The sequence below is a fragment of the Octodon degus genome, unplaced genomic scaffold (assembly GCF_000260255.1).
Source record: "Octodon degus isolate 3935 unplaced genomic scaffold, OctDeg1.0 scaffold00130, whole genome shotgun sequence".
NCBI classification, from domain to species: domain Eukaryota; kingdom Metazoa; phylum Chordata; class Mammalia; order Rodentia; family Octodontidae; genus Octodon; species Octodon degus.
Window position 1 is genome coordinate 712,628 of NW_004524706.1, and position 9,819 is coordinate 722,446.

Here is a 9,819-nt window from a genome sequence, read left to right on the forward strand (position 1 = left end):
TTAACCACTAGGAAGAATGTATGCAATGTGTTAATTATTGAAACTGTCCTACCAATTTGGTTTGAAACTGTCTCATTGCTATTTGTTTCTCAATAAAAGTATAGAAAAAGAAAAAAAGAAGATCTTTACAGACATAACAAAGTTAGGGATCTTCATGAGATCCTCCTAGATTATCCAGGTGGACTCTAAATCCAATGCCAAGTGTCCTCCTAGAGAAAGAAGAGAAGGTCATGGGCAGACCTAAGTGCAGGTCAGAGTTATGCCCTTACCAGAAGATGGAAGGGACAAGGAAGAATTCTCCTGTTGAGCCTTAAGAGGAGCACAACCTTGATGACTGACATCCTGAACTTGAATGTTTGACCTCCAGAGCAGTGAAAGTGTTGTTTTAAGCCACCAACTGTGGCAATTTATTATGACAGCCCTGGGAAAGAAATGTACCTTCCCAAAGGAGAATTTGGTGCTTATAACCAGTCCGAAAGAAGGGCCTGCAGTTGGGCCAAATTTTGGGGTGACTGGAACCAGGCAGGGGGTGCTCTGGGTGGGGTCTGGAGTCAGGCTACCAGGGTGGTAAGCCCTCTCCACCTCTGGTATTTCTGCATTCCTGTTGACTCCTCACTTTGGTATTATGTCACTTTTCCTTCCTTGTCCTGTGAGCCACATGGAGGACCTTTGTTTAGTGAATGACCCTTACGTTGCCTGCCTAGTGCCCCCTATTCCCTCTGGGCCTGGTCTCTTCTCTTACTTTATCCCTGAAGTGGCCATGGGACATTATAGATACAGTGCCGTGGCTGCAGCCCATCCATCCAAGGCCCCACTGTTTGGAGTCTGTGATAAGGCAGCACCTCACAGGGGGTAGGGGTGAGGCAGAGCAGAAAACTGCTCATTTCATGCCCAGGATATGAAAAGCAGGAAGAAAGAGCTTGATCCCAGTATCTCCTTCCAGGGCACATCCTCAGTGATTAAAGGCCTCCCACCCAAACCCACTTCTTAAATATTCTACCAGCTCCCTATTGTGCCAGGCTGAGTACCAGGCTTTTCACACGTGGGTATTACAAATCCACGCTACAGCAGAGACTTCTGCTCTCTTCACAGCTTGGTTATTTGACACTTTCTTGGAAGTATAACTCCCGTTTTTTCTTCCTATTTGCTCCCTTAAGATAGACTTCTGTCTGTTGCAAACCCCAGGTGTACAAGAAGAATCACCCTTGACCACCCATGCACAGAACAAAACCTAAAGCAATACACCTGTGGCTTAGCTTCATCTCCCTTTGTAGATGGGGAAACTGAGGCCTACAGAGGGGGTGAATGATGCCACAAGCTCTTGAGCAGTAGAGTTGGAGGCCCAAGCACAGGCCCCCAGTTGTCTGCTGCTTTGGAACATTTCTTTGTACGTGGCTCAGCTGGGCTTCTTCCTCTCTGCCTCAGTTTCTCAATTATGTCCTTATAGGCATTCCATTCCTGGTGGAAAGAAGGGGAACCAGAAGTTGAGATGTCCCCTGCTTTGAGTTCTCAGGGCCTACAAAGGCTTACTATTATTTCATGACCGCAAATGGTAATTATAAAGGAAAGTAATTGTCTCCCCTTTCATTATGGCCCTTCTGCCCCCTGTCAGCCCCCAGGCCAGCCAGAAAAGGGAGCTGGGTGCCAATCTGCTGTGTGGAACTCTAAGAGCCCTACCTACCCCACTGGGGAAGAGCTGTGGTCCCTACGGACAACCTCACTTTGCAAAGGTTTGTAGTGACACAGCCCTCCCGCATGTGTGAACTCCTGAGATCCGACAGGAAAAGGGAATTAGCTTTCTCGGACCCTTGGCCACACCATGGGTACTGTGCTAGGCCCCCTACTTTCTCAAGATGAGGTCTGTCCATAAGAAACCCGCAGGTCCCTGGCGTATAGCAAATGTTTGGCAAATAGTGGGGTGTATTTATTTCTAACCTCAGCATACTGTCCTCTGAAGGAAGGATTACTGTCCTCATCTATAAACAAGAAAACTGGGATCCCCTCAGGTTCTAAATCTAAGGGAAGCCAAGATTTGGACCTTAAGCACCTGACCTCAAACCCTCCCGCTCTTGCCTTACAGGTTGCTACAGGTACTACTGACCCGTTTCTCAGGTAAGAAATTGACGCCCAACTCACTCAGGTTTTTAACAGGATCAGGAGCTGGAGCCACATGTCTTGCCTGCCTGCTGCTGGTTCTGCCCTGTACCTTGCCCTTCGCCCTGCTACCTCATCTGTCCCACAATCTCCAGCTTACTACAGTTGGTAGAGGAACAAAAGATGGCCGAGACCTTCTTTACCCCTGGATGAAAAAACACCCAGCTAAACTGCAGACCTACAGGCCGCTGACTTTGGCTGGCTTTGGGCTCTTGCTGTCTGTGACAGACATTGCTGAGTTGTAGCATTCTTCTAGTTTGGAGCCAAGATTTCCAGGCCTTTGAGATGTAGATAACATTTGACCAGAATTTCCCATCTTACACCTTGTGGAAATACAACCATGTTTCCAAGAGCTCTTCAGACCCTAGTGTCTCACAAAGACTGGACACCCCTAGCTCCAGCGTTTTGCTCCCAGGACACCTGAAGTCCCTCTCAACTGCTTGTCTTTACTCTCTGCTCAGTGCCAATCTGGTGCCAATCTGCCATGCCCTGTGCAGTTTGTCTAAAGATTCAAGGAGACAGGATATGAGTTGAGTCGTAGCAACGTGAAGGGCAGAAAGCAAGTGAGAGCTCTGGTCATCCAAGTCCTTGAGCTACTGGCCCCTGGTCACCTCTCTTCTCAGGTTCCCCCAATTTACCCATTACTCCTTACTTCAAGATGAAGCTTGCTTTGACCTGCTCAATTTCTGAGCCCTTTCACCATCAGAATTTGATTTCCATCACTTTTTAAGTATATTAATGAACAAATGTATATTAGATTTATAATGTGATGTCAAACTATTAGAAACCTGAATGAAGAATTATGTCTGGCATAAATGTGCAAAGGGAGAAGAGGCCCACAGAGCTGTAGGAACATCCTGAAGGTAGCAGAAGGCCACCCCCGGGATGTGGCTATGGGCCACAGTGGGATAGACAGGGAGGAATTTCTTAGGCTGTGGGTGTGGTGGTGGGGACATCCCAAGATGGGGGGCCACGTGTGCAAATATCCGGTGGCAAAAGGAAACAGCATGCCTTTCTTCAGCTCACAGGAGGCTTGTGAGGTGGGGGGAAGTGAGCCTGGCTGAGGACCATACCACATAGAGATGTGGGCATCACAGTCTCCTACTTTTTATGTACAGTGGCATAGACCTTTGTCTCCAGCTCAGCCCAGGTCTAGCCATAGCTGCCCAAATCTCTATGGGTGCTCTGCTGAGTGCAGGACCATATGCTCACAGTCTCCCTGCTCCTCCGCTGCTCCTCAAGAAAGTGGAGAGGCGAGGACAGAAGCTTCACATGGACACGAGTGAATGACACCACAGCCCTAAGCTGGCAGAATAGCCAGGCTGGGGTTGAACTGCCTTTCTCCTCTGGGCCAGAACTTGGGAAGTGCAGGGAGCTGAATTTGGGACACTTCTATAGGGCTGAGGGAGTATGGGCTGGAGTTCTTAGGGAAGATTTGCCAGGGACATTTGAGGTGGGAGAGACACCTGAAGGACAGGTGGTCACATTACTCTAGTGTAAACCACATATATATTATATAGTCAACCCCTTCCCTTCCCACCCCTACCCCTTCTCTTTCCCCTTCCTCCTCCCCTTCCTTTCCCTTCTCTTTTCCTTTCCTTCCCCTCCCTTCTCCTTCCATTCCCCTTCCCCCTTCCCTTTCCTTCTCTTCCCTTCCTTTACCCCCGCCTGTCACTTGCAGAACTGAGGATTAAACCCAGGGTCTTTGCACGGCACTACTCTTTTCATTATCTTAAGACAATTTCTCCCTAATTTGCTAAATTACCTAGGTTGGGCTCAAACTTGTAATTCCCTTACCTCAGCCTCCCAGAGTGCTGGGGTTATAGGTGTGCACCACCACATCCAGTTCACATATTTTTAATGCCTGCTTTATGAGATAAAAATGTGGGGCTGGTGAGATGGCTCAGTGGTCTAAAGCACCTACTTAGAACAAGCTAAGCTAAGCTAAGCAAAGCACAGGAACCGCGGTTCAATCCCCCAGCACCACATGCCAGCCAGCCCGCCCCCTGGTGGGCTGAGCTGGCCACACACACACACAAAAAAAATAAATAAATAAACCAATAAATAAAATTAAAAAAATATTTTAAAAAAAAGAGATAAAAATGATCATGCCCAATATGTACCTGAGAAAACAAAAACCCAGAGGCATGGAAAAACTTGTCTAAACCATGAGCCTGTAAGCAATGAAGCTAGGGTCCAAAGCCCCACTCTCCTGGACTCTTAAACCTGACCTGGGAATGCCACTCTGTAGTGTCCTTGAGGCAAACAAATAAGCAAAGGTGAGGAGAGTGAATGGACAGAGGGTTCATATCCTCCCTCCCTGCCTTGGTCACACCATGTAGCACTCACCATGTGCCAGGCACCGCAGGGAAGCAAGTTCTGGACCAAGAGTTGGAGGACCTCAGCTAGAGGTCTGGCTCCAAAGTTTAATCAACTACTTCCTTTATGGGCCCTAATTTTCCCAGCTGTGAAATGCAAATAATGCCTTCTGCCTCCTCAGAATTATTTAAGGGGTCCAAGTACAAAGTACCTGCCCTGGTATCTGAAATAGCTTTTCATTCTGATGGGAGATATGCCCCACTTAGGGGATAAGGTGGTGACTAGCTTGGCTTATGGGTTAGGAGACAGATTCTCTGGACCTCAAGGTTGCAGTGTGCCATGCTTCTGTCCTCATGTAATGAAGATGACTTTGAGAGGGACATGATGGGGACTGAAGAAACAGAATTCTAGGCACTTCCCACATGTATACATCACCTGCTAACACTGAGTCTTTAAAGGTATCCACCCGTGTCTACTTCTCTCCACTTTGGCCAGTATCACCAAAGCCCAAGCCAATGCCACCAATGTCCAAGCCACCCTCCACATGGAGGACCTTGAACATCTTCCACTGGGTTCCTGCTTCCCTGGGTTCAGTTAAATGTCACCACAGGGGGCCTTTTACAGAGAACTTGGACCACAGATCATTTCTTCACTTAGCTGCTCCATTCTACCGCCACTTTCCCTATTGTTCTTCAACTAAAATGTCTTAACCATAACCTCCCTAGGGCTGCCTGGGACACCCATCCCTCGGCGTCATTTCACAGTCCCTTGGACTCCATTCCAGCTTCACTGTCTGTTCTGTCCTTTCAGTATTGCAAACTCCTTCACACACTATTCTCTCTGCTGAAGACACTCTTCCCTCAGCTCTTTTCTGTCCTTCAGCTTAAATGTCACTCCCTCCGGGAGGCTCTCCCTAACTACTTCTCATCCATTCTCCAGCCACTTTAAACCTCTCCTTCCTTGCCCTTACAAGATCTAAATACATTTGAAAATTCTTGGTCCTAGAATTGCTGGGTCCTAGAATTCTGTTTATTAGAACAGCCTGTGGGAGCATTCACTCTTCATTGATGTCCAATTCCTTCTCTCACAGTAAGCACTGTTTCCCAGAGTCCCTTGCAGTAGGGGAGGGCCATGTGATCAGTCTTGGCCAATGGATGGTGAGAAGAAGTGTCTTTTTTTTTTTTTTTTTTTTTTGCAGAACCGGGGATTGAACTGAGGCCCTTGTGCTTACCAGGGAAGCACTTATTCCACTGAGCCATCTCCCCGGCCCTGAAGTGTCTATCTCTTTGCTGAAACAGTGAAAAATTTGTGCGCAATCCTCCACCCCTTCTTCTTGTGCCACAGTAATTGAGAAGGTAACAAGTTCCAGTGGGTGCTCAGCTCCTAGGCATTAGGGACTTACCGGCCTCATTCCCTCAGTGGCTAGAGCAAAGAGCTGAGGCTCTCCATCCTGTTTTCCTGCTCCTGATGACATGCTACCACCATTCAGACCATCTGCCACTGCATCTCAGAAGATACTGGAAGGCTTTTGAAGACAGTATCTAAGCTAAACACCTGTGGTGGGCATGTGAGAAAAAACATGCCCAGTAAGAAAAAACAAAACACTGTTGAGTTGTCCTTGAAGGTTAGAGTTTTTTGTTTTGTTTTTGTCACTGCCCAGTCTATCTGAGCAGGGCCTAGGCGCTCCCTGAGGGCATCTTGCATACTTGTTGAATAAGTGAAAAACAGAAAACATATCAAATTTTTCTTTCCTCAAAGAACATACTCTGGTACAAAGGACAAATAACTGTATACACAAATGTGGGATTGTAGTTAGGGGCCAGATGGCAAAAGTTAAAGAAACGGAAGGAAAGTCAGTCACAGAGGGCTTCCTGGAGGGGAATAAGAAAGACCTCAGCATCAGAGAGTGTAATGTGGCTTGCTGCCAATCCTATCATGCATCCCTCTACCAGGCAAGCATTTGCTCTGCTGCACCATGAAAAAGATCTGGGGCCACAGCAAAGTGTCTCTTTCCTAGACATTAGGGGCTTACTGTCCTCAATGCAGAGGACATAGAATGTCTTCACAGAGCAGGTGATGTTTGAGTTGGGCCTTGTTGAGTAGGTGCTTGCCAGAGAAAAGAGATGGGAGAAAGGTCGAGAGGCTCCGGAAGAGGCAGAAACGTGAGCTGACGCAGGAGGCATTGGTGGGTTCGGGGACAGGGAAGCATTTGGCATGGCTGGATCTGGGGGAGAGGAGTGGCAAAGGGCTGAGAGTCTCCATCCTGGCTCCTTGTATCTGATGCCATGCTCCCTGCATTCAGACCACCTGCCACAGCGTCCCAGAAGGCACTGGAAGGCTTTTGAAGACAGTAAGCTAAGACCTGAAAGCTGAGCTGAAGATGTCCTGGGAAGGTGGGGGTCAAAGAACAAGGGTTAGTGTTCCAGGCGGAGGGAGAAGCATGTGCACACAGATGCCTGGAGAGGGAATTGGTGAGTTCTGAGATGGCAGCTCACGTGGGCTTTCTGGGTGTGAGAGGGGAGCAGGTGAGCCAGAGTGGGCCAGGTCGTGTTATGTGACCCCCAGAAAGCCCTTCCACAGGGCCCAGCTCAGCAGCCAAGGCTGCAAGGAGTCTCCCTTCCCTGCCCTCTCCTCCAAACTCCTCTAAGTGCCTATGGCAATGGCGATGGTGACATATTTTGATAACCCTTAGAACGTCAGCTTTTGTGATGAACACTATGTCACTGAATTTCTAAATGATGCTAGTTAGCGTATATTTTAAAAATTCTTTTCCATTTATTTATTTTTGTATTTCAGGGAAGGATCTACAGTGTATTCAGGGTCTCACTATTAGATTGGACTTGCAGTGATCTGCCTGTTTACAGCCTCCCAAGAGCTGGGATTACAGGCAAGCACTACCACACCCGGTTTCAATTGCCATCTCAGTGCACCCTGGGGGCAGGGCTAGCACTACATGCTGGGATCAAATCCTTGACCCCTGTGCCTGCTTGCAGCCACTTTAATCCACTGACCATTTGGCCAGCCCTCTTTTCTTTTTAATAGACTGTTTTAGGGGTTTTTTTTTTTTGGGGGGGGAGATTAGTTTTTTAGACAGGGGCTCACTATGTAGTTCAGGCTGGCCTTGAACTTACAGCAATCCTGCCTCAGCCTCTGAACTATTGGGATTATAGCTGTGTACCACCACATCCGGTGTTTTAGGATATTTTTAGATTTACAGAAAGACTGAAAAGACTTTTTAGAGAGTTCTCCTGTATCCACTCCTGGAACTTTATTCGTAACACATTATTATTTGTTATAATCTGTTACAATTATTGATGAACAGGGTTTTTTTTTGGGGGGGGGAAGGGTCTACAGGGTGTTTAGGGCCTCACTACTAGATCGGACTTGTAATGATCCGTTTGTTTACAGCCTCCCAAGAGCCAGGATTACAGGCATGCGCCACCACGCCCAATCTCAATTGCCATCTCAGCGCGCCCCAGGGGCAGGGCCAGCATGGCAGACCTGGGGGTTGAACCCTGGCCCCGGAGCCTGCTTACAGGTGCTTTAACTGATGGATAGTTTTGATATACTGAAGCTTATAAGTTTATGTAAATTTCTTTAGTTTTTTAATGTCCCCCCCCCCTCTTCTTTTCTAGTATCGTATCTGGGATACCACCTTACATTTAGTTGTCAGGTCTCAGGCTTCTCAGGGCTGTGACAATTTCTCAGACTTTCCTTGCTTTTGATGATTTTGACAGTTTTGAAGAGTACCAGTGAGGTATTTTGTTGGACGCTTCACTATTGCTTTTCCCATGGCAAGCCTGGGTTTATGGGTTATTGGAAGACCAGAAAGTGTCATTATCACATGTCACACTTGATATGTGTGTTATATGCACACATATCAAGTGTGCATACCATGGACACAATTCACGATTGTTGACGGCCCTGGCTGAGACAGCAGTTGTCAATTTTTCCACTGTAGATTCCCTCTGCTCCTGCTTTTGCCTGTCACGCTCTTTGGATGGAAGTACTCAGCACAGCTCACACCTACAGAAAAGGGAACTGACTCCTCCCAGTTCTGCATAGGTGTTTCATCTTTTCATCCCCATTTATTGATGTATCATGTCATGGGACAACTCAAGGATGAACTGGTACTTTTACCACTGTCACTTTTGGGAGCTGGAAGGCCTCCTTTCTTCCTTACCTGCCTCACCCCACAGCCACTTTCTGAAAACTGCTTCCACCCTTCTAGAGTGATACCCTGCGTTCTCACTTGGTGTCTTGGGCCTTGGAATTCTATTTCACACCACAAGGGCCCTGCGCTTGTGGCCTGAGAACTTACAGCCTCGCCGGGTCCTCTCCTCCAGTTGCCCCCAGGATTTGCCGACCTGTGCTGCTAGACTGGACCCAACTTGCTCATAGCTGTGGTACCAGCTAATCAACCGAGTCTGAAGCATAGCAGGTCCTCAGTAAGTATTCCGGGGGTTGGAAAGCTTCCCAGAATACAGATGATGGTTTCTGTGTGTATCCGGCCCCGGGAATTGGGTGCTTCTTGAGGGCAGGCCAAGTTCTCATTTTTCTGTGCCTAAAGCTGGGTGGTCCTGTATGCGCAGAAATCAGCCAGTGAAAGGAGCAGCCGGCTCCTCCCACAGAAGTGAAGTTTCGAAACTGACACGACCCGACCCGGGAGGCCGAATCAGGAGGACTTGGTGACTTGATTGGCTGAGAAGAATGAGGTGGGAGGAGGAGTCACCCAGACGACTCTGAGGTCTGGAGTTAGGGGACCGCCAGTGCCACCTCTGATAGACTTCAAGAGGAGTCACTGCCAGCTTCCGGGCCCTGGCGGTTGAGGGTTCAGGCCTAGGGCTGGGAAGGGGTGGCCCAGCATATGCAAACTTCTGCCCCCACTGTCATGTCCTCTACTTAAAAAAAAAAAAAAAAAAAAAAAATCAGCCTGGATTTTGAGCAGGAACATTTGTTATCAGGTGTGAGAGTCTATTTTGAGGGACCCTCCCGCCTGCAGTTTTCAGGGGAGACACCCGGGAGTGGGGGGCAGCCTGCTATCGCGCGGGCTCGGCCGGTCTGGGCCATGGGCCGCCAGGCCCGGGTCCCCGGCCGCCATCACCCGGAGAGGGGTGGCGAGGCGGCTGCCGGGCCTGGGCGGGACAATGGCCGCGGCCGCCCGGGCCCCGGGAGTCCCCGCGCTGGGGAAGGGGCCGTCCTAGGGCCGGGCGCCGGTGCCCTCCCCGCGCGGCTCGGGCGGGCGGAGGGGGTGAGGAGTTCCTTTGTGGCTCTGCCTCCGGCGCGTCGCGGGCGGGGGGCGCCGCGCAACTTTTTGATATACTGAAGCTTATAAGTTTATGTAAA